Raw genomic sequence first — 24,484 nt, 5'->3', positions numbered from 1 at the left:
CTTAGTAGTAAATAGCACAGTATTAGGTAGACTAGTTATATAATAAATGGAATAAGTCTCCAACTGATTAAACATGTACTATCGGGGAAAAATGAAACGCGAACAGAGGAGCGCGAGGCTCGCGGTACAGGCTGCGCCGCCTGGAAGTGAGCCTAGGAGCGAGGGTGCGTGGCCTACTCCGACGTGTTCACGCCCCTCCCTCTTCGCTCCCCAAGCTTCAGCAGTGCGCCTCTTAGTGCGCTGAAAGCTATCACCGCTATCTTTGCTGGCTCAGCGCGTGCGGTGCAAAGAAGCTCGCCGCACTCGCCGAGCAGGCAAAGATAGCGGTGCCAGCTTTCAGCGCACTGAGAGGCGCACTGCCGAAGCTGGGGGAGCGCCAATCGAGGAGCGTGAACACATCGAAGTAGGCCACGCACCCTCGCTCCTAGGCTCACTTCCAGGTGGCGCAGCCTGTACCGCGAGCCACGCGCTCCTCTGTTCGCATTTCATTTTTCCCCGATAGTACCTACTACAATGCAATGCAAAATTGTCGCGCGAGCGGAGATGGCTGTTCTATCGAAACCATGCCACTCTGCTCCGTCGCCAACTGGTTCCCAAAATTGTTTGCAAAATGTAACGGTCCAGCATACGACAAAAAACAGTCCAGCGCTTGCCTGGCCATCAGGCGAGGTACAAGCTAAACACACAGAGAAAAAAAAGAAAAAGAACCTGAGCACATCGATGCAAGACATCGCGAGCCAGGATCAAAACGTTCTTCCGAACTCAAGGCAAACAAGTGCGCTGTGCGGGTTCAGAGTGCAGACATTGCCTTCTTTACTTTAGCTCACTTCTCTCCACCAAATTTCTTTCGCGGCAGATTTTTCACGTACCAGGGTCCATCCTGAAAGAAGGCTCACCGAGAAAAACCTAGGCAATCAATACTTCGACACATCAGTCTTTGAGTTAGAGGTAGATTTTTGTAGTAACGCGTGATTTAAACGAGAACAGGAATGTTGATGAGCTTTTGGCGGTACTTAGTTTTTTTTTAAAAAGCGCCATATCTGCAGCGACGTGCGGACGGCAACACCCGACGTCGCGCGACCGCGGTGACTGGCCAGGCAGGGACCAAATATAGTATTCCCACGGCTGTTGCTTTCTGGAGCGAGTGCTCCAGCTCACAAAACAACTCCCGCCGCACAGAAACATAATTTCGTTTCAAAGCATGATGGCATGGCTGGTACTCGGCACGCTAGTCTCGGAGCGTCTGCACACAAACACGTCTATCGCAAAAAAAAAAAATAATAATAAAAAAATAAAGAAAACGCGAGACAACGAGAACGCGAAACGAGAGACGGCGGGAAAAACCACGCAAGACCGGATGAACGATTGATGCAGGGTACTTTGTGTCGGGCGACCGCTTGCGCCACCTAGCTCACACGTGCTCATTTACGGTACTCAGCTTAGTTTCGGATTTGAAAGGCGACCAAAATTGATCCTTTGGCGCAGGCTTGGCGCAGATTACTCATATTTTGGCAAAATGTAGCAGGATGTAGCAGGGTTAACCCCTTGGCGCAGTTTGGCGCAATTGGCGCAGCAATCACATCACTGATGTTGAGACGTCGTCCTGTTTATTTTCTGTCCTTTCTACGTTTTGATGTCTCTTCTCTACCCCAGTCTCAGGTTAATTCAACATGGTTGAATGTTGTTTTTGACATGACCTCCATTTCTCACGAGCCATTTTGAATTTGAAGAAAATAAAAAAGCATGCTGGAAGGTAATCCGAAAATGCCTTTGGGTGGCTCAAAAAAGCGCCCGAGCTCGGGGAGCGAAAGCTCGCGCTACACAACCCCCAGACTAGCGCTGCCGCTGCTCTCATCACTGCGGCCACACTGCAGGTGCCCACTCCCGCCGTCTCGACATACACAACACACAATTAGAAATCTCCTATAGACGCTTTACAGCAGCTGTTCATGGGCGCCGCCATAACTGACCTTCAGTTTTTGTTTCCTCTTATATTTTTCACTTCGCTCCATCATTACCACAGGAGGACAGGTTACTGGCATTTTAGATACGACGGTGTCTTTTTCCCCAGCATTCGCCTTTGTGGAGGCTCGCCAAAGCCCGCTTCAGTGGTTTGATATCTCGGTAAGACAATAGAAGGTCGGCAATGGCGTCTGTAATCTGGCGCGTGTGTAAAGCGTCTATATCTGCAGAGGCTGAAAGCATACGAACCTTAAACTTTAGTTTCTTGCAAAACAGTTAGCATATAGCTCAATGTTCCTCCCAAAACAGGATTTACATATACAGGGAATTATGTTTTAATAAAAATTTAAAAAAAAAAAAAAAAAAAAAACGATCACACTGTTAGCTGAATACCGTTTTCGCCAGGTGTTTCTCTCGAGTTCGGCGGATATTATAAGAGCAGAGAACCGCCACAGTGTGTTCGGTAATTAAATAAAATTCGTTACTTAATGATCGAAAATAAACGTATGGTTTCAATGAGAAACTTGCGAAGCGTCATCGGAAAACCCCCACATGGACATGGACTAGGGTGGCCCAAAGTTCGTGCAACAGGCACAGGCTAGCAGTGCGTCAACGCCGACGCGAGTTTCCGTAGCCCCCTACGAGATCCCGGACTCTGTATGCAGGGCTAGAGCCGCGCATGCGCAGTTGTAAAGTCTAAAAAGGGTCTACGAAAACTCCCTAATCACGTTATCTGCGTTCACGCACCGCGAACCTTCAGCCTGTTGCTCGAGTGGTAGCTTTGGCGCATCCCAGTGCTTTTCACCTGCTTCGGGTCCATCCTAAGTATGATTTAGGGGCTTTCGATGAGGCTATGTTTCTAGTTGGGACCATGCGTTTCTTCACACTCATCTAAAAGCTAATTACAAACTGAGGAATAACCCTTTATGTCTTCCTGGCCGTATAACTTACTTGCATTAAACGCAGTACTGAACCGTTTACGAATTTTTTGAAACGTAAATCTGTACGAATTAAAATCAAACACCCTGCGCATCTTTATATAAATATAATAAACGTAACCCAAACCATGATTGCATGAACTCGTGTGAAATCACTATTAAAGAAACACTCGACCGGCCAAACTTGCTCAACACCACCCACAACGTGTACACCCGCTTGGACGATCCGCAAGATTTTGTTTCCCAACCCATCGCGCTGCGATTTACTGCAGAGGTGAGGCTAGGTGGTGGAAGTCTGGAGTAGAAGCACTAAATGAGCTGTGCTTAAGATATCTGCACCCCGTTGCTCCCCACTGTTGCGGGCGTCGCCATTTTAATGCTTCTGCAGAGCAGACGCTTGCTGCCGATCGTCATGATTCAAAAGTGCGACTACTTCAGCATTAGATTTGGTGTTGGGAAGCTCATGTAATATTGCTTTGCTCTGTCGCGAACTGTTTAAACATTTGTGGAGGACGAAAAAGCGTTTCCTGTGATTTCAGATAAAGCTTTAGATAACTGGCAACCATGATTTTAAGCCACAACATGGCGAAATGTCGTTACTCTCAAGCGTAGCTTATTTAGTGGCACTACTTTGGAGTGGAAATATGAACGGATGAACTCGGCTCGTTTAAAAGAGAAGAAAGAAGAACCTGAGGCCAGATTCACGAAGAGCCTCTTCGGTTACGACAACTTAGCTAAGAAGTTCGCAAGTTAAGAACATCGTACGGCAAACTAGAACTTCCGGTGTCCCGCAAGCTCCCGATAAACCGCGAGAGCGGGCTGTTGCTGTGGCGGTGGCGTCTTCGGGAACGCGAACAACCGATCGGAGAGCTCGACATCGTTCGGAGTACGTGCATTTTGAATAACAAACACAGGGGGCCTTTCCGCCAACGCTGGGGTTCGTGTCCGTGCAGTGAAATGTCGACGCGAGACGACTTAAACGGGCCCGAATGCCGAGGCCATGGGATAACCACCTTCGTCGACTGCTACGAACTCGATCGCGACGAAGTCCACAGATCCACACAACTGTCATCACTGCTAAAAAAAAAAAAAAAAAAAAAAAAAAGATGGCTTGCGCGGCGTTTGCAAAGCGGCGTAAATATAAACAAATCGACGCGGCGTTTTTCCCGGCCTCGGGGATGCAGGAGCGAGCCGACGTCCAAGAAGATACGTTTGTACGTACTAGCCTCTTCCATATTGACAATGCCTGGCAGATCGCCACGAGACGCGGCCGCCAAAATCGAAAAGGTAGAGCGGCAGACAACGGATGAAAAGAGAGCCAGGTGACGGGCGCCCCGCTGCGGCGAGACGCCGAAACACACTTCTCCCGAGCGATGGAATGTCCGCTCGTGCTCCTCGCGTTCCTTGCGCTACCGCTTCTTTTCTCGTCGGATTTGAAAACCATGTTTGGGGCCCTCGCCGCTGCAAAAGCTGTGCGCTGACAACCAGCTTCCGCGAGAAATGCTCTGTGCTACCAGATCCTGGCGCTCCAAATCTGCGACCGGGCACTTTATAGCTCCGTCGTCGAACTGCCAGGCTTTGTGAGTATAGATGAGGCTATGGTTTGAACTACGAGAGTGTCAGCAAGAGCGACGCAAATATCTGTTCACACTCGGAGCGGACGCGCGCGTTTGATCCAAGTGCTGGATTCGCGTTGTTGGACCGCGCCTTGGCAAGCGCTTCGGGACCGATATTTTCCGATTACAACTCGATGCTGACGTGAAACTCGGCAAAGGAAGGTTGGACCGGCTCTCACTTCCCCCGAGAACAGAGCTTTGGCTCTTGAGCGTTTCCTCGATCCTTCCGCCGCCCTCAGCACGACAAGTTAAAGTTGTCTCGCGCCGGCAGCGCGAGGACTCGATGGCCCGCCGGCTCGCCATCGCGTGTGAAGCGCGCAACGGCAGGTCGGCGGGGCTCATGACCAACAGTACATTTTTTTTATTGACAAATTTTTATTCATAAAAAGGAAGAGAGACGGCACTGGCAATAGCCCAAGGCAAAGCTCGTCCATGACCGCGGTGCAGCGCTGGAGCCAAAGCTGTGTTGTACGTGTGTAGAAGAGTCTCTTTTTCGCCAATGCACGCGCACCAGAACACGGCGAGTCCTTCCCAGAGGTATATTGGCCCCGGCAGAAGAGTTATGATTGCCTGCGCACAGTCCCCTACAAGTACTCCAAAACCGACTCCGGAGGCATCTGCCCGTGCGCTGTCGGGGGAAGGTGGACAGCGCTGCTAAGTCGGTCAAACACGCAGAAGAAAGGGAAGTCTATTGGGTAAAAGAGGAATTTGGTCCGAAACTCTGTCAAACAGGGGATGAAGAAGAAAAAAGTGAAAGCCGTCTACAACTCCTTGGAAACGCCGAATTAGAGCGCAGCTCTTAAGGAGGAGAAGGAAAGGGTACTGAGGGAAGGGTATACCCCTCCTCCTCACCTCCTTATCCTCCTCCTGCCCTCATTCGTGAATCTCCTCCGGGGGGGGGGGGGGGGGGGGGGGTTACGTGATTTCGGGGGAGAGGGTCACGTGACCTGGGGGAGGAGGGGGTTCACGTGACCGCGAGGGGGGGGGGGGGGCTCGCGCGGTGCATTATGGGACGTTTCCCATGATGCACCGTGTGGTTACGCCGTCGGCGACGCCGCTCAAGCCGGAAACGGGCGCCTAATGGTACGTTTACACTCTAAAAAAAAAAGGTGTCGATTTAACTCTTTTTGGAGTGTAACTGGCTTGTCACAGAATCCACTCTTTTAAAGAGTAACTATAACTCTTCGGAGGCAAGTGTATGTTTAACTCTTCCATACAAATGTTCATTTAACTCTTCTATAGAGAGTCATGCCAATACCTTTGAGAGAGTCAGGGCTACTCTTTTGATGTGTAAGTGTAAGTGTTACCTTCACTCCTTTGTGTAGAGTAACTATAACTCCATGAGAAGTGTTGCCTAAACTCTTTGATAAGAGTAAATTTCACTTTTTTGTGTAGAGTGACTATAACTCTATCAGAAGTGTTGCCGAAACTCCTTGTTGACGAGTGAAGGATACTCTCCAGGAAGAGTTACCTCCATTCCTTCGTGTAGGGTAACTACAACTCTATTACAATGTTGCCTGAACTCTGTATTCAAGAGTTACGCGTACTCGCCAGGAAGAGTTACCCTCACTCCATCGTGTAGAGTAGCCACAACTCTATTAGAAGTGTTGCCTAAACTCTGTATGCAAGAGTTAAACATGCTCTCCGGGAAGAGTTGAATCCACTCGTTTGTGGAGAGTAATGACAACTCCATTAGAAGTGTTGCCTGAACTCTATATTTAAGAGTTAAGCACGGTCTCCAGGAAGGGTAGTTTTAGCGTTATTGTGGAGTAAATACAACTCCATTTGAATTGTACCTTGAGTCCGTATTAAAGAGTTAACTCTGCTCTCTACCAAGAGTTAATGTCACATAGCAGCACACTTGAGCAGTTTGTATGACCCCTCCTTAGATAGTACTTAACTCTTTAATACAGAGTTTAGGCAACACTTGAATGGGACTGTAATTACTCTACAGAAATAATTGTGTGCAGTAAGTACAGACCAATCTGATGTGTTGCCTAAACTCTCTATAAAAGAATTAGCACTCTCTTCAGGAAACCCTAGAATCTAAAAGCAGCTATGTACATGTTCACAAGGAGATGGGTGCAAAGGAAATGTGGAACTGCAGCTGAAAAATGACAAACTATAAAGCATGAGCCTGCACAGAGGCTATAGGTTCTCATAAAAAGTCAGCACTGAAATAAAACAGTAGAATAGAGTTTAATAAACCAAAATTTTAATTTCAGCACATGGCAAAAAAGGCAAAACCGGCACACAAATTTCCTATGGCTAACAAGTTTTTTTTTTAACTTCGTGATCAAGTCTAAAGCCAAGACGGACTTTATTTGTGCTTCAAACTAATGAAGTGCCCAATCACTACGAGTGACTGGCTTGCTTTTTGACAGTAAGAAATGTCGTCGACTCCGTGCGATGCAAGAACGAGCGCTGCACCAGCCCGTCACCTCAAAGGAGTGGTCCTCCAACACCACAGTTATGGCACTTGAGTCCTCTTCGTCAATTCTCGTCACCGGACAGGTCGATCGGCCGTGTCCCTTTTCCTGTGAAGAATGAATGCTTAAATGCAGACTCAGCAATATTAAAAGAGAGGAAACAGCTCGCGAAGTGCTTTTAGTTAATACCAGTGCACTCATTTGCGAGACAATAGACCATTTTCGAAAATCCCAGGAGCCATTCATAGGATGCGCTCCAATAATTGGCTGGGGCTCGCTTTCTTGCCGATTGAATAAGCGTCCCAACCGAACACTAAGGCAGCACTGATTGCTAGCTCGCTCAGTCGCAAAAATCCAAAACCGTTCGTATCCCCTGCTATGAACACCTAAGAGAAAGATAACCACATCCCTCGCTCTCTCTCTATTTGTTTCCTTTGTATGCAACAGCAGCCATAAGCGGTTGCATTCATTTATGGTATCCTCAAGTTTGCACCCCATCAGAAAAAGGGGGCAAGGAGAGGGGGCAGTTCTCTCCCCCTTCTCCCTGACTTTTGGAACAATTATAACAGGCAATATGGGAGTGAGGGACAGAGTTTAGCTTCCTTGCACATCACCCCTCCACCTTCCAAACAGTAGCAAATCAGCTGGCCTCTGCCCATAGCGGTGCAAGACATAGCTTTATTATATAGACACTAGACTGAGGGGTAGGACGAATGCAATTTCTTAACGTTTGCATTTGTCCAAGTGGCATACAATATGTTAGGAACATTTTTATAGATAAATTAGTGTAAACAACGTATTGCGTTTCAGTGCTGACTGCCATCATATTATAGTTTATTTCACAACTTTAGAAAGGAAGCTAACGAATGCAAGTAACATCTAAGTTTGGGGAGACCAATCATTAAATATTGTAACTACAACTCTACAAGGGGATAATTCGCCATAAAGTACCATTGAACCTTAATAAAAAAAAAAGTTGTACCTACTAAAATTCACGAATTCTAAACAAAACAAAACAAGAAGAAAAAGAAATTTAAAAGTAGGCCAAGAACATACAAATTAAGATTGGCGAGTATTAAAATAACTGATAAATATGCTACATGTCAAAACAGAACATGCATCGCGGCGAGCTCAAGTTCTACCACAACCGACACTACTAGAAAGTCAGCGAGCTGCTCATGTGTGCCAATTCATCGTGCTGCTGCGCAATAGATGTGGGCTCTATGTTTTTTATTGCATGCGGATGAACTGGTTGCACCACTCTGAATGCAGGGGCAGGCACACGCATTGAAAGGTCGAATTTAGAGCTCTTTTTTTTCCACATAGTAGAAAGGTTAATCTATAAGTTGCTTAGCCCTACTCTGGCAGCATCACAGCGTCTCTCAATCCTTCATCTAAACTTAAAACATGTTTATTGCAACCTCGACATTTAAGTTCACACCTATGTTTCTACGTTGATTTGAAAGAAAAAAATAAACAGCTTTAAGGAATTGCGGTGTTTGCGGCGCAGAAATATGTAGTTATAAATGTACGCATATTGGGGGGGGGGGAGGGGGGGGGGGAGGGGGGGCCCTCTATATTATTTATTTATTCATTTATTTATTTATTTATTCAAGTTCCCTTAAAGGCCCTCGTTGAGGGCATTACATAAGGGGGGGTACATAACACGAGAGTAGAAAACAGTAACAACGACATATGCGGATACATGGGGTGCTGCAAAACAACTTGGCATCGCCACGAGCAACGGCAATACACAAATTAGACAAGTTATAAATCAAATCGCTGGCCTCCCCTTCAGCTCACCAGTGTCAAATGTACTTTTAAATTATCAGTCCAATAAATACCCTGTTATACAAACAAAATATGACAGTTCAACGGAACATGATGCTTGAATCAATAAATCACTCACGTAAAAAAAAAAAAAACTTGTCGAGTAAAGACGATTACTGGCAAATACGCTCGCATAGCGCAGTGACATAGCTGACACTCCACAACCACCCGACTAGCTGAATCTTGGTAAAGAAGGACTACTCAACGCCCCGTGCAATTCGGCTTTGGACATACTGGGAGGACTTTACTACAGCACACATCTACCTTCAAAAAGACAGCCATATTTTAACAGAAAAAATGAACTAAATGACTTCAAACACGAAAATACCCAATCAGAACGTCTCTCACAGACTATTGGAATAAAAAGCATTTACAAATAACGCTGTACAGGACCTTTCAGGCCGATCGCTGTGGACTACACGCGGGACTCGTCGGAGACTCCCGGCCCAGAGTTAGACACGCTTCAAACGGATCGGATCATGACAAAACGTGCATTACGTAGCAAGAACACATGTCTCCGATGGTCAAGAAGAAGGAGAGGATCCTCTCATTGTCACTCACGTGCAAAAGAAAGTGGTCCGTCGTGTCTTCGGTCCGTCGAAGCTGGTGGTGACATGTATGGCCACAACGAAGGAAGATCACCGGTGTGTAGGCGCTGCCGAGAGAATATCCAAGGTCTTGACATTCCGCATGTTGAAGATCGCAATTGGCAATAAACCATCGTTCTTACCAGTTCCAGTTGGGGAAGCGTGGATAAAGGAGGTGCCGAGCCGGTTCACCCGATAAAAAAAAATAATAATAAATGTCCGCTAAGCAATCAAATGAACCTAAACAACTTAAGAAACTTACACCACGGTGTCCTGATATGAGCATGTTCATCTTGCCATTCTTGAAAAGAGCTATCTCTGCCGGAAAAAAAAACTCCATAAATTGCGAAGCGCCTCTGCCCCTTTCCAGTTCGCGGATGCGCGTGTTGGACATTGAGGGGACCGTCCCCACCGTCGTCCAGTCCCTACCTTATCGTTAGGCCTTGGTTCACGCGATTCCACTTTGTGTGAGTGTGTGTGTGTGCGCGCGCTTCGCGGGCTGGACTCCGTCACTCCTAAGCTGAAAGTGAAGAGGAAGCTAAGGTGTTCGGTGAGCCAATCGTACATTTGGCTTTAATCACATGATCACGCTCCCTCCCGTAACCACGCGCAGAGAGTGGCGCACGCGATAACTGGCATGGTGGGCTCGACGGTCTTCCGACACTGTCAGCTTAGGTATCAAGGGAGCCCTCCTCCTTCAAGGACGCGGACGCCGAGTCCCCTAGGCTCACAAGAGATTTGGAGGGATTAGTGATGGTGGGTGGGGAAAACGGGAGGGAAATTATTTTCTCAGCACCTTCTCTTGCCCTTTTCGAGGGAGAGATAGAGCTCTTGCTCCCTACGAGGGACCTTCGTAAGCAACCCGTTTCGAGGCCATCGGCGCGCCCCTCCACTACGCTCTTCCCTCTCTCCAATTCGTCGGTTTGTCTCAGCTGGTATTTGCTATCCGGGTAACCAAAAAAACAATATAGTAGAGATTGCTTACACATGATAACTCTAGAACAAGGTGACAAAAAGGAATTGACAGACACGAGCACTGAACTCAGCTTGAAGCCTCATGTCAAAATAAAGAAAAGATAATGATAAATCAAATGTCTCCCAACGAAAAGAAAAGGGGTGATATAAATTGCAAGGAGATTGTCGGCCACTTGGCGTTCCCTCAGAGCACCAGTGAAGCTAACTAGCTAATGCCTCAAAATAAACAAAACAGGAGAGCATGCGCTCAAAGAGACATGCACACAAACATGAGGAATGCGCCACATCGGTAGTCTAAAATATCAACGACATGTGGGCGATCGTACGGGTGTAGTATTATAGCCCCACGTGCAGAATCCTTGTACACGCTTGAACCGCCGTTGTTTCATGCAGAACCTAATATCTTGAGGGTCTACAAATGACGGCATGATTACCTTCCACGCGCTCGCGTGCACACTAGCTGTCTCTTAATTAAAAGCAGAATGCTCCGCCGTCACAGTGAGGACCAGGCCACATGATCTGGGAATTCGCGTCATGGGCTTCTGATAAAACTAGCCCTTTGAAGGCAGGGCAAAAGGGCGGGTGCCAGTCGTGGAGCATTTGATATCGGGTGCTTTCGTGCACCACCCGATCGCACATAGGGCATGAACTTTCTGTAAAGCGGTCTTCTTTAGGGAACTTAACAGTCCACTGTGATAAATGTTCGTACGACCCTTTGCTGGATAAAACACAGATTCCGGGCAAGTAGGAACGGAAAACAGAGGGGAAAAATTTCGAGGTGTTCAAAATCAGTGTAAAGGACGATGACAGTTGCATCAGTGCGTCGTCGCTCGTTTCATCAAATAAGAAATTCAGATTCATTTGGCTTGAGGTATATTAAAGTGTGTATCAGTGGCGTAGCCAGGGAATTTTTTTCATGGGTGTTTTTCTTTGCTTAAGCTGTTTGAAAGACACAAAGAAAAGAAGAGACCGGGAAAAGAAACTGCCCAAACACAATTTTGTTTGCTATATTCCTGTTTCTTAGACGACACAAGTCCAACCTTCTTTTCCACCATCTCGTTCGTCCAGTATTTAAAAAAAGGAGAATTTAATGTTAAACGACGAAAGAACGCAGTCAGAAAATATTATAATTGACTTCGAGCAAAAAAGTCTAAACAGGCTCACAAAAAATTACGGTGCGTGCACTTCAATGCGGAACACTCGGGTATCCAATGACTGAAAACTATGGAAAAGTGCCAGAGAATAGCGAAGTTTAGAATACGATTAAACACAAAAACTGCAATGCGCAGAGGGGTAATGAGTGAAGTGAATAGTGAAGCGTCACGCTCATTGCTCCTGCGCGGATCACATTTTTTCAGAAAATATTGTTGTATAGTCATGTTTTAGGCTATTTACGTTCTTCGTTGTTGTTTTACGAGAAAGTGTGAGAAAAATACCAGTTTCTATCATTTTGTGGGGTCTAAACATTTAGTAGAAGCCGCCGTCGGTCGATTGGAAGAAGTGAGGCCTGGTTCACACTTACAGCTAATGCGCTGTCGCCGAACGGAATTGGCCGCGGCAATGCAGAGGGGACGCTACGCCCGGCGGCCGAATTCTTGCAGATTCGCCCGCCGATGCGCAAGTGTGAACCAGGCCTGAGAGTACCCTTTCGGTGCTGATTCGCATATTTCGGTGAATGTTCAAAAGCGCAGCCCCTATTAGCGGCGAGATATTTTGGTGACGCCCTCGTATACGGTTTCCTCTCGTGACGTCATTACCTTACGGACAACAAGTTCGACGGTGTTTATAATTAGCATGGTGGAAGCTATTGCGCTCTGAAACCAACACTACCAACACCGTCAAAATTGAAGTTCTTTCATTACTCTTATTTCTGTCGATGAGAAAACCTTTGCTGACTTCATAGTCACCATTCGGCTAATCGTAGAAGGCCGACCACAGCGACGCTTTTGATCGCACACGTCGCCATCTTTCTGCCCTTGCAAAAACAAGTGTGATCGCGCAGGCACGCGCAACCAAAGCACTACCGAAGCCAGCGAGCTCGCGTTGAAGGCGGAGCGTCTGGTCTCAGCTTGGAACGGAGTAGCAAACGCCCCTGGGACGTTGAAGCCCTCAGGTGCTTCAACGTCCCAGTATTCGGAGTCTAGAAAACAAACGTTCCGATTCAGCGCTGCTAACGAGCATGGTGGCCAGGATTGGCAGCAGGCGGGTTACATCACGATACAAAGCCTCTGGGCAAATGCAAGTTGCCTGTACCGCCGAGACGCGCTACGCGGTGCGGTGTCTCCACATCTGTGTCAAAACCAGTACTTCCCCTGCGCGGATCACATTTTTTCAGAAAATATCGTTGTATAGTCATGTTTTAGGCTATTTCCGTTTAAGTTTAAGAAAAAAATACTAGTTTCTATCATTTAGTGGGGTCTAAACATTTAGTGGAAGCCGCCGTCGGTCGATAGAAAGAAGTGAGAGTACCCTTTCGGTGCCGATTTGCATATTTCGGTGAGTGTTCAAAAGCACAGCCCCTATTAGAGGCGAGATGTTTTGGTGGCGCCCTCCTATGGTTTCCTCTCGTGACGTCATTACCTTACGGACAACAAGTTCGACGGTGTTTATAATTAGCATGGTGGAAGCTATTGCGCTAAGCAGGCGGGTTAAGCTAAGCAGGCGGGTTACATTAGGATACAAAGCCTCTAGGCAAATGCTAGTTGCCTGTACCGCCGAGACGCGCTACGCGGTGCGGTCCCTCCACATCTGTGTCAAAACCAGTACTTCCCCAGGAAGTGTATTTAACAAAACGAATGCTCCGCACAGGCCGCCGATTTGATCGAAGTCGAGGCTTGCGACATAGAGACCGACGTCGTTGGCCACAACATCGCACTCCCCTAGGGCGGACGATGCCGCCTGACGAGAATGTGCCGACTCTAGCTGTTGGAGACGGTGATGACACGCTTGAAGTTGTAGGTCAATAATCTTTCTTAAAAAAAAGAAGAAAAAAAAGAACGTCAAGAACGGCTTGGCTTTTGAACTCATTTTTGAAGAAGTTCCACGACTCACGTGCTCAACGCAAGCATGTAAACATTACCCACTTCGGCGATTAAAGAAGTCAACTAGATACGCTTTGAAACCAAGTGATTATGAGCATTACAAATATGCTTCAACAGTGCATATGCTGTCGCTTTTCTCTGTTGCTTCTTTTCTTTTTTTTTTTTTTAACGATGGGGATGTTTGTGTGTGTGTGTTTTTAGCATTTTTGTGCCATATTGAAGCTAAATAAGCGCAAGCGAGTGAACCCTAAAAAAAAAAAAAAAAAAAACGGAGCAAAAAAAAAAAAACGCTAAGCTGTTTGTTATTTTGTCGTCCGGTTTTCTCCGCATTGTAGGGTTCGTAAAGTCAAATCATTGCTATTTTGGAATTTTGTTGTGCTGCCCTGAAATTGTCGTCGAGTCCTTGACACTCAAAGGATAGGGGAACTTTAGTTAAGCCGCCTGCCTTCCCCGAAGCGAGGCCAGCGTCTTTCGAGGTCAGGATTTCGCGGCTTTTATGACGTCGGGAGTTAAGCCATTCGCACCTGCGAGCCTGAAGAAAGGCTTCGGTTACAAACGTGGCCGAGTTTGGAGAGGGCTGTTCGAAGAGCCGGAGCCGGAGATGTGTTTTGCACGCAGTCCACGGACAGCGTCGTCTTTTTCGTTTTGCTTCGGTATGTTGTGGGCATGCACCGCTCCTCGCCGTAGTGGATTGTCGAAACGAAACACACACACACAAAAATACTGATATTGGAAAAGTGGAAGCGGTAAAGGGGGACAACCATATCAACCATGAAACTTCGGCGGTGTTCCGACCCTTCAACACCCAACACCCCGTCCCCTGGCTACGCCGCTGGTGTGCAAATACGTTCGTGTTTTCCAAATAAAATTGAGCTGCCGGTAGCCGCTCTGAGTTTGCACTACTACTTCTTTCAGTTCGGTTGTTTGTTTTTTCTGGCGCTTCTAAAGGCCCGTTCACACTCTTGCAACCGAGTACGACCGAGAGAGACCAAACCGGTTTTTAAGCCTCTTGCGATCTCTTAGGACCAGCTCCACTCAGCGCATCCGGTCCCAAGAAGTCTTTCTCGGTCGTACTCGGTTGCAAGAGTGTGAACGCGCCTTGAGTATACGTTTGTTGCAGCTGACGTCACTTCCGGCTAAACTGTAGGTCAAAACCAACATCGTCGTCTACTATCAGTGCCTTGTCACCATGTTGGAGGCAAAAAATGTTCTTCTCCTGACACGAAGCGCAGTCCATAAACCCGTAGTTAGGGTACGAAGCTTTTCTATCAAGATCATAAGTCAACATAATAATCTAAAGCGAAAGTCCCATGCGTTTGGCCGCGACGGGAGGGCGATGCATAGACGCGGACATCGGCGGCCTCATTTGGTGGTCCCTATAAGCTCGTATCGCTGGCGACGCATATGCACGAAGGAGCAGCAAAAAACCACCTGTAAATTCTGCAGTTTCTTTTTTTTTTAATTAGCAGAAAAAACATTTGAATTGCGCGTTGACAAAATTAAAGGAGCTGTGCAACGATATTCAATTGGAATGTTTTTCTCTCTACACTTGCTTACTGGCACACCTCGGACTCAAGGATACTCACACGCAACACCATTGTCCAAGAAACTCCTTTGTTGTGGTGTAATTTCAAGGACAAAAGCGATAATTTTCATTCAATCTCTCCTTTGCAAAATTTGATGACGTAACTCGGGGATCGCAGTACACCCAAGTGACGATATTTGAATGCGGTTCACAGATTGGACCCGAGCATTGCGTGGGCACTCGACTTGGGCTCGTGACAATTGCTAGCTCGAGAAGCATTCGGGTTGTGACCCGTGTCCAATCGCTGCAACGACGACAACAGCCGAGCCATAACAATGTCTGGAACTCAGCGCGTGTCCTGCGCTTTGCCAACCCCTGCGCGTGGCTATGATCAACACTGGCGGCATATAATCGGCTCCAGATCACGTGGCCGCTTGTTCTGGCTGCGAGTTGAGGGGGTGAACGCTGCTCGTTTTTCTTAAATTTTTTTCTGGGACTTCTATTGCGTGGGGTGAAAAACGAACGCGTGTTTCATAGGTCATTAACGTTAGGGATCCGATTTAAGCGGTATTTGTGCACAGTACAAAAATTGTTGCATCGCTCCTTTAAGTAAAGGTAGGCTGTATCAACTCACTTATTAAAATATCCTTGCCCATCTCCCCGCCCCCCCCCCCCCCCAAAGAAAAAAAAAAAAAAAAAAAAAGAAGCGGCTAGGGAAAAAAAAAACCTTCCCCGGAAAAAGAAAAACACAACAACAACAAAAATCTGCGCCGAACAGCGTCGAAAATGCGCCGACCCCATAGCGGCGCCATCTGTTGACAGCCCGTGATATCGCGAGGAGAAACTAACTCTAGCTACAGTTACTCTAGAGTTCGAGTGAGGGTTAAGGGAGAGTATCATCGAAAGAAGCGGTCGCGAAAGAGTAACTTGGATGAAGAGAGGGTTAAAGTAGGGTAACTTAGGGCAGTTACTCTCCTTTGACACCTTTTTTTTTTAGAGTGTACACTTGCGGATCCGCCAGCGAATCCGCCCAGCTTCTGCCGCTGGGGCGAAACGCTGGGCGGAAAACGCGGCGGCGAGCCGTATTGATCTGGGACCTATTTCTGCCGCCGAACGAGGCGTTTCGCTGACCGGATGTGACATTCTTGCACAGCGCGACGCCGCCTACCTCAGGAGTAGGAGTTCTTCCGGGAGCAGCAATGCCCGGGAGAGACAGTCGAGGTGGGAACTCTCGCGCCTTCTCGTCATATCTGACGGGATGTTACGAGAACAGCTGCCGCCGCCGGCGCAGCCACCGCCCCTCGAAGGAAATAGATGTAAACGCAACCCGCCCGTCGCCGCCGCCGCCGGAAGCGAATCCGCTCCCGCGGGAGCGGATTTCTTTTCAGGTGCAAACGTACCATAGGAGCTGCGCTCGAAAAATCCAGAGCCATAAGGAGAAATGTAAGATGCCAAGTAGCCCGCGGCCCGTATAATAAATATAACACCAACCAGCCCAGCTCTCAATTGTATTACTTTATTCCAATTAGCAGTATTTTACTAAAGGATGGCTATAGTTCTGCTCCTTCCTTCACTGTGGGCGAAGACTCGTCTGCATGTATTAGGTTGAAATAAACTATAGAGACGATAAGCTGAGAATGGTTCTTTAAGCACCCAGTGGGAACTTTCTTGGGGTTGTTTACAAACGCTGCCGAACAGCAGAGTAGGAATGTTTATTTTCAATTATATTATATAAAATACGATGATCTCCGAGTAGCGGAAGTAACTTCTATGCTCGGTTATCAAACTATGCAATGTAAGTGAACAAGCGTTGGAGCTAGAAACGTGTGCCACTTCTGACCAATTATGCCCGTGTCCCACTAGAGCGACAGACAGAAACAAACGACAGCGACAAGCCTCAAACCAGAGTCTTTCGCGATTTGAGAGGCTTTGTAGAACAAAGGAGGCTATGCTCAAACACGAGCATCATGCACGTGAGGGTACTTTGGCAGACTTGAAATCGCTCGTGCTTACTTTACGAGCACCGAACGACTAAACGCCTGCCAAAGGTACCGTCGCGAGCATGCTGCATGGGTTTGAGGCTTGTCGCTGTCTTTTGTTTCTGTCTGTCGCTCTAGTGGGACACGGGCATTAGAAATAATAAGACGTTTGTAAGTTTCTTGAACTTCACGTTGTTGGATATCTGGGACTATTTTAAACCGTTTATTATAAAACGGCTGTCTCGTATTTATATTAAACAAATTATTGGAAAAACCTCAATAAACCGGTTTTTATAAACGTGTAAGGGGTAACCGAAACCGTAAAAATTAAAACCGTAAAAAACCGAAACGAAACCGTTATCAACAGGAAGCGGTAACCGAAAGCGAAACGTTATATTTTTCGGTTTGAGTCCCTGACGTCACAAAGTTCTCTTGGCGTCTACAACTCAACTCAACTCCAATGCTCAAGGAAGGGCATTAGACCAAGCTAATGCTTTTCCTTCTATACTCTGTCCTTGTCCCTGCGCTGTTTGTTTTCAGCTAATATGAATGACCAACTAGCCCAATCGTCAACACTACTATACTCAAGTTCCACTTGTTCCAAACACGGGTAGGCAACAAAGAAGGGACAAGATCCGGAACCGGCGGACGACAATCCCGTACCCTACACACCCGAGCGACGCAACGACCCCGGCCGACCCGTCGAAGGCACGCGGAGAGCCAGCGACGCGCGCGATGACTCCGCAGGCGATGACAAGACGTGTGGACAGAGCGGGGAGCCTCACGCATCCGTCTCCGAGAGCGCAGCCGCCAAAGCCACCCAGCGAAGACGGTCTCCATTGTGTTGCTGATGAGGGGAGATCACCCGCGGCAGTCGGCGACCGCATCGAGGAACGCGTTTGTTCTTTTGCTTTTCCCATATAAATCGGGACTGACGACGGGTCGCTCCCGTTCACAATTCTCTCCGCCGAGCGTGGGGGTAGGATGACTCGCGGTAAACACTGGCGGCAACTGGAGCAGGAGCAACAGCGGCACGATGGACAGTGTCTTCGTGCGGGACATCGCTGGAGACACCAGGAGGACGGATGCGTGGGGTCGACGTCGTGGGCTCGCCAACGGACGGAGAGGCCAACCGTGAGTGCTCCGGACTCTTCCTTCGTCTATAGACCTCTTCCGCTTACTCTCGCCCCCGACCGCCAAGTAGGCATATCCGGTATGGGCGACGAAAATATATCAAAGCGTTTCAACCTGCAAATAGCTAAAAGATAGAGGGGAGGCAAAACAAGAATGTGTGACGGTTACGTTTATGTCCTAAATGCCTTCTATCGGCGTGGCGACGGCAAAACAATGTTTTCGCCCATACTGCATGGAAATGACGACAATTCAAGATGGCGGCGTTCTTGCGAAAAGGGTCTATAGACCAACACGCGGCTCTTACGTCGCGCCTCTTGCGGTGACGCTGTCGCAGCCACGGCGCATGCGCAGAAGCTTCACTTCACCCGAATCACACACCGGGTAAACGCGGGCCTGTTTCTAAACAGCGTGTCGGTCTATATAGACCATGCAAATGCCCTTGTCTGCTTGGTTGTAGAACAGGTTCCGAGCATCCGCAGTAGCTCTCTTCTCCTGAATATCAGACGCCACAGAAAAGGGTACCAACAGTAGCCTACTGGGCACCGCCATCTTCGTTTACTGCCGTCTTAGAAAAAAAAGGGTCTATATATATTCCTCCATAAAGGAGGGAATGATCCTGTCCCATATGTTCCTTTAGAGACGGAGCACCCTTCTTCCCTGCAAACGGGGGAGCAAAGTTCCTCCCTCGGACCTCGCACCACTGAACTCCGCAGACACCCAAACAAGTCTCTGCTTTCGGAGCGAGAGCTTTAGCCAATAAAAACATATATAACACGAGCTTTTCCCGAACTGTATTTATTGCCGAAGCTGGCTTCCCGCGCAGGTACGGAAACGTGTTTCGAAAGCAGTCACTCAGTTTTCTCGTTTTTAACGCTGCAATGGTAAACGGAGACGACCGAAACCGAGACAACCAAAATCGGCCAATACGCGCAAGTCACACCTCACCTTCGTTAACACCGCACGTCAGAGAGGGGGGACAAAGGACAAACACAAACGAAATTTTTTCTGCAGCGTCCTCTAAAGAATTGCTAGAATTGACGACAAATATAACTATCTTGCCGATATAGCCGCATGGCACCAAGAAAATAAAATGCAATTAAACACTAAAAAAACTAAGTATATAATATTTCCCTCAATAAACAAAAGCGACAGTAGGAATATAGTTATATACATTTTTAAAAATAAAATTATAGAAGGAATGAAAGAGCAGAAATTTCTGTGTGTCTGGTTTAACCAGAAGCTCAACTGGAATTCACCTGTTAATAAACTAGGCTCTGAGCTGTCCCAGACTCCCAGGCAGTTGGATGTTCATATAAGATAAGAAACCTAATATCAACATGGCTAAAACAAATAAAAAATATTATTCTATTTTTTATGCTAAACTATGTTATTGTATTTTAGTGTGGGGAACAACATCGTCCACGAACTACTCATGTTGCAGAAAAAGAATGCAGCACCTATTCCAAAACTACAAGGGTAGGATACAGGAACTCCACACTGAACTACTTTAAAAAAAACACAAAAAAACACAGCATATTGAAGGCTTATCAGATTTATAATCACAAGTTCCTACAACTGATTCACAGCGAAAAACTATACAAAACGATACAAATATATATGCGAAGTAACACAAAAGTATACTTTTAGACATATGCGAAGACGACTCCCACAAGGAGGAGGAGGAGGAGGAAAAACTTTATTCAATAAGGAAAAAAAAAAAAATTGAGCGCCGTGAGTGGAATCCTCAGTCCAGGACTCCAATGGACCTCGCTGCCGTCCTAGCCCTCTCGATCAGCCGTAGCTGTCGGTCCGGGTCAGAGCTGCACAGCTCTTCCTCCCACTGCTCGATGGTTGGATGGGGTATTGCTGTGATATCCTTATTGCGTTGACAGGCCCAGATCATGTGGTAGAGTGTGGATGGTTCGTTACAATGGGGACAGTTTGGTTTGTGTAAGTTTGGGAAAATGGCGTGGAGTCTTGTAGGGTGGGGAAAGGTGTTAGTCTGTAATTGCCTGAGCATTGTTTCTTGTTCTTTCGTAGTTGATTTGTGGCTCGGCGGGTAGGTAAGCCGGGAAAGTTTATAGTGTTGTGTGATGTCTCTGAATGTTACCAGTGGTTGGCTGACCCACTTCTGGTCCTCTTGTGGAGCCCGGCCGGCTAGTTCTCGGGCGCTCGCATGAGCAGCGAGGTTTCCACGGAGGGTCGAGTGCGCAGGTGTCCAAACGATAGTCACGGTTCTTGTGGGGGGTGCTTGAAGTAGAATTTTCAAGGCGGTTCTAGAGATTCTTCCGTTCGCGTAGGTTCTGCAGGCAGATTGTGAATCTGTGATAATTGTTGTGGCTGGGGTTTGGGCGACAGCGAGAGCGATGGCCACCTCTTCCGCATGTAGCGTAGTAGCCTGTCTAAGTGTGAGGCTTGTGAGGATCTTCGAGGAGTTAGTGACCACCGCTGTCATAGCGGGTCCCTGAGCATAGTCGGCCGCGTCAGGTAGACTGTTTCGTCATTTTGGCCGTATATTTTCTCCAGCCATCGGACTCTGGCTGTTCTCCGTCCCTCATGATGTTCTGGGTGCATGTTGCGAGGGATTGGGGCTACTTCCATGTTACTTCTAATTTCCTTGGGGATATCTTCTGTGGAGGTTTCGGGTTGCCGGGGCGGGTACCCAAGGTGATGTAGGAGTTTGCGACCGGTTTGGGTGATTGCAAGCCTTTGTTGTTGGGACGTGAGATGGGCTTCTATGAGTTCGTCCAAGGTGTTGTGTAGTCCCAGGGCTAGCAGCTTCTCGTTGGATGTGTTGGGCGGTAGGCCTAATGCTTGTTTGTATGATTTCCTGATTAGCACGTCTAATTTCTTGTGTTCGCATGACTTGAGCGTCGCGTACGGTGTGGCATAAGTTATCCTGGAAATGACAAAGGCTTGCACGAGGCGTAAAGTATCTTGTTCTTTCATTCCGTGCTTCTTGTTGGTGATGCGCCTTATCATGTGAGTGATCTGACCCACTGTGGTATCTAGTTTTCGTACCATTTGGTTGTTGCTGCAGTCTTCCTGTAAGGTCATGCCTAGAACTTTGATGGAGGGGGAGGGCCTGATGCAGACCCCGTCCAGTTCTATCTCGATGGATGCAGCGGTGTTTTTAAGGTGGGACCTTTTCCGCACAAGAAGAAGTTCCGACTTCTGTGGTGCGCACTTCAGTCCGCAGCTCTCGGCGTATGTTCGGACGATGTCGGTGGCCTGTTGTAGTTTGTCTTGCATCTCTCCCTCAGATCCCTCTCTTATCCAAATTGTAATGTCATCCGCGTAGAGTCCATGGTGCAGTCCCGGTATTTGATTCAGCTCTTTTGGGAGGTTGATAAGGGCTATGTTAAAGAGAAGCGGAGAGAGTACTGCTCCCTGTGGCGTTCCTTTGCTTCCAATGTTGATGGGCTGTGATCTTTTATCTTCAATCTTGATGACCGCTGTTCGATCTGTGAGGAAGTCACGGATATATGAATACATCCGTTCTCCACATCCAAGGTTATTAAGATTCTGGAGGATTGTTTCGTGGTTAACGTTGTCAAAAGCACCCTTGAGGTCGAGGGCAAGGATGGCCTTCGGTGTGTGCTTGCTGGCTTGGCTAAGGATGTCCTCTCTCAGCTGAAGTAGTATGTCTTGTGTTGAGAGGTGAGGACGGAATCCAAACATTGTGTACGGCATGAGTTGGGAATCCTCTAAGTAAGTTTGGAGTCTGTTTAGGACCATATGTTCCATCAGTTTGCCGACGCAAGAGGTAAGAAAGATCGGTCTGAGGTTCTCTATGCTTGGCTCCTTGCCAGGCTTGGGGATCAGTCTGATCTCTGCTGCTTTCCACGCTGGAGGTATGCTGCCCTTTTCCCAGCATTGATTCATGTATGCCGTGAGCAATGTGACTGATTTGTCGTCAAGGTTCGCAAGGGCGCTGTTGGTGATTTGATCCACGCCCGGGGAAGTGTTTTTCCTAATTTTTGTTAACGCTGCTCTGAACTCTGCCTCAATGAAAGGCTGGTCGAGCGGTGAGTTATGTGGGCCGGTGTAGGGTGTTGGTTGGAGGGGTTGTGTGCTGGCTATGTATTTGGCTTGAAGGACTTTGAAGAGATCTGTAGTGCCTGGATATTGGTGTAGTATCCTTTTGAGGGTTTTGTTGGTTTCTCCTCTGCTTTGCATCGGGTCTATTAGGTACCTGAGCAGGTTCCAGGTTTTTGTAAGGCTCAGAGTGCCTCTGAGGTCATCGCATTGGCCAAGCCAGTTTTGTCGGCAGAGTACCGCTGCATACACATCTGCCTCTGCAGCTAATTTGGTTATTCTGAGTTTCAGTTTACGGTTGAGCTTTTGTTTTCGCCACCTCTTCGTGAGGCTGCGCCGGGCTTCCCACAGGTGTAGAAGATAATTGTCTATGGCCGGGATTTGCGTTGTGGTTTGAAGAGTTCTAGTGTGGCGTTGGACATCACGGCTCAGTTCTTTTACCCAGAGCTCTATATTCATGATGGGATCATCTGGAGCGGTTTCCCGGTTTTTCCTTAAAGTTTGCCAATCTGTGATTCGGGCTTCGCCAAGTTGCCTTCGATAGGTGGTCCCTTGTATTTCGGTCTGGACGAGCATGTGGTCGCTCGAAAAGTTTTCTTCCAAGTTCATCCATGAAGTGTGGGGGGCATTCTTGGCAAGAGTGAGGTCGGGGCAGGTGTCTCGCGAAACGCTGTTTCCTACTCTGGTTGGTTTGGCCGGGTCGATGAGGAGCGTGAGCGTTTCGTTGTCGATGCATTCCATTAGTTCTTTGCCCCGTTTGTTATAGTAGGGGTACCCCCAGGCAGGGTGTGCTGCATTAAAGTCGCCTGCAATGAGGAGGCGACTGGCCCCCGCTTTTTTTGTGGCCTGGTGGAGCAGTGTGGCCAGTTCACTGTGTCGGTTTTTCGGGCGGCAGTAGATATTGAGTATAAAACAGTTGTGGCCTTTAGAGGTTTTGGGGGGAATCAACTCTGTAAAGATGTGGTCGTGCTCGGATGCTGGGAGAGTATGTTGAATTGCAACGATGTCTTTCCTGATTAAGGTGCAGACGTCGCGTCCTTCGTGTGTTGTATGTGTAGTATAGCCGGGCAATCTAGCTAAGGCGTTAGTTTCTTGGAGGGTGATAATATCTGGCGGTTGGTCGATTGAGGTGATGTATTGTTGTAAGGTTCCTTGTTTATGTTTGTATCCTCCGCAATTCCACTGCCAGATGCGGAGCGTATCTAAGCATTGCTGAGTTGGTTTAGTCATTGCTAGCTGCATGTTCTATGTCTTGAATTACTGGAACTAGTTCAGGGCGCTGGTAAGGTTTCTCATTCCTGCTTAGGCGACCGGGGATTGTTGTCTGTTGGCTAGTTTCAATTTTGTCCATTCGGACCTGTAATATTGTGAAAGTCTGTTGTTGCTGCGTGGAAATTTGTGTGAGTTGTGCAGTTAGGCCGGCGAATTGCTCGTTCATTTGGCTAGCAAAGAGACTTAGAGTTTGTTGGAGCTCGACTTTGGTTACGTATTGAGACCTGCCTTGTGCGTTTGGGCTTGGAGAGGGTACATCCTCTGTGGAAATTGACTGTAGTTTCCGTTTTTTCTCATTGGCTGGTGTTTCCGGTCTTTCTGGGCTTGGAGTTTGGTGCTGTGTCAGTAAAGTCTTTATGGCTTGTAGTTCGCTTCGTAATGTCTTAATTTCCTGTTGCAGTGCCTGACATTCCCTACAAGGTGCGTTGGGGAGTGGAGCACTGGAGGAAAGAACTTTAGCCCAGTTCACCTGGTTGACAGTGCATTCTGCGTAGTTTTCTGCTCTGACGTCCCGGTCCGCAGATGCACCGGGTCCCGAGCAAGCCCGGCCCGAAAAAAAAACAAAAAAACGCACGGTCGGGTGTAGCCACGTGACTTCCGCCACTTGCACCTCTTCTCTCCACTTCTCCGACCTCCGTCGGGTTTCGGTTTCGAGCAGTTGCGTCTTTTGGCTTTATTAAAAAAATACGCTACTCTGTTGCAAAATATTAATTGGGTAGTCCTCCGACACCATAATGAAGCGCCTGGCAAAAAATAAAAAAAAAACAATTTTGGGGGATGTCAGTGTCCCTTTCAGTCAAGTTTTCCGGTTCCGCCATAGCCAACATGGCCGCCGTCTGCCCATCCTTGTGGTTCTTCCAGTTCTTCTTGTGGTCCATGTTTTTCGGGTGCGACCGAGAGAAGAGAGGCTGTTTGCCGTTCTTGTTGCATTCGACCTCAAAGGTTTTTCGCCAATAGGCTTCATATTGAAGCGAGCTTGATGGACTAAACCTTGTCTCCAAATAGTGCCCCCCCCCCCCCCCCCCCCCCAAATGGTGCCAATTTCAACTTCGCTGTTTGTCGCAAAGAAGGCACAGACAAAGCGCCGCACCGTGATCAAACAGATCAACAAACAAGTGAAAAGTGAACAATAGAAAGCGGAAGTTGCACAAAAACTTA

At 47.7% G+C, this 24,484-nt stretch overlaps 2 protein-coding genes across 2 annotated transcripts in view; one reads left to right on the top strand and one right to left on the bottom strand.

Moving 5' to 3' along the window:
- LOC120835974 overlaps positions 1-24,484 on the bottom strand; it is a 110,567-nt gene that overhangs the window by 75,379 nt on the left and 10,704 nt on the right. The window lies entirely within an intron of this gene.
- The window catches only part of LOC120837148 (AF4/FMR2 family member 1), a 226,636-nt gene continuing 220,134 nt past the window's right edge, over positions 17,983-24,484 (top strand). Inside the window, exon 1 of the mRNA XM_040206363.3 lies at positions 17,983-18,016. The gene's annotated coding sequence lies outside the window, so the exon portion shown is untranslated. The remainder of the gene's footprint in view (positions 18,017-24,484) is intronic.

This window comes from Ixodes scapularis, unplaced genomic scaffold, assembly GCF_016920785.2.
Source record: "Ixodes scapularis isolate PalLabHiFi unplaced genomic scaffold, ASM1692078v2 PGA_scaffold11__112_contigs__length_91849675, whole genome shotgun sequence".
In the NCBI taxonomy this organism is placed as follows: Eukaryota; Metazoa; Arthropoda; class Arachnida; order Ixodida; family Ixodidae; genus Ixodes; species Ixodes scapularis.
This window is presented reverse-complemented; position numbering and strand designations above follow the sequence as displayed.